Here is a 1003-nt window from a genome sequence, read left to right on the forward strand (position 1 = left end):
GCCACCTTCTGCCCCCTGTCTGTATCTGTATCTGTACAACCAACTAAATGTATCTTTATAACTATATTTATTTGAAAACTATTAAAGGACTGAGCTTAAGATCAATGTTTCTGATCACAAGAGCAAGAGAACTATATAACATTATAATAAAAGTTGCTTACGAGTTCTGATACTGACATTTTAGTCATTTTATACTCGTTTCACTAACTCAACTATGTTTTAGGTGCACAAAGTAAGAAAAGCCCCTTTTAAAAGAGTGCTTCTCCTCTTAAACCACACAGGCTCAATTCATTACCGCCATCAGCTGGACTTTATTACGCTCTACATCTGTATTAAACAATACTGCAGCCTTCTGACAGCCAGCCTAAACAAATGTCACTTCCTTATTCCTTTAAACTTTTGTAATATGACTCCAGAAATCTGTCTTTAATCCCATGAAACTTCCTTTTTGGGGAAGTGGGTCAGGAAATTAAAAGCTGAGAGAACGTAGACGGATCCCCCCAACAAACTTGCTTTTCATATCTCTGCAAAATGTAAAAAACAAACTCCGGTATGAATAAAATGTAGGTGAGCGGGTTGATGCTCGCTCTGAAGATTTATAATTCAAGAAAATAAGACAATAAAGTAGGTCACCAGAGATAAATTTGTTTGTTACAGGTACAAATAGAGTCCAGGTTTGTCCTTTGAGCTTTGGGATTATAGTTCCTGCAGCCTGGAGGGGGAAGCAGAGATGCCTTCAGAGGGGGAGAGAGAGAGAGAGAGATAGGGGGGAGATAGAGGGGGAGACATGTGTGCATCAGTTGGTATCCTTTGGCAAAGGAAGTCAAAGAGCCAGGAGGATTTTTTATAAACAAGACTGAGCTCCGCCTGTGAAGCTGGCATTTCCTGACAGTCTGAAGAGGCAAGTGAAGGCAGCAGCAGGAGCTACACAGAGGGAATATTTCTGGAGCTTTAACATACATATTATATGTACATATAAATATATATTATATATATTATAATA

Source organism: Morone saxatilis, unplaced genomic scaffold, assembly GCF_004916995.1.
Source record: "Morone saxatilis isolate NCDOM2014 unplaced genomic scaffold, NCSU_SB_2.0 Contig4, whole genome shotgun sequence".
NCBI lineage: Eukaryota > Metazoa > Chordata > Actinopteri > Moronidae > Morone > Morone saxatilis.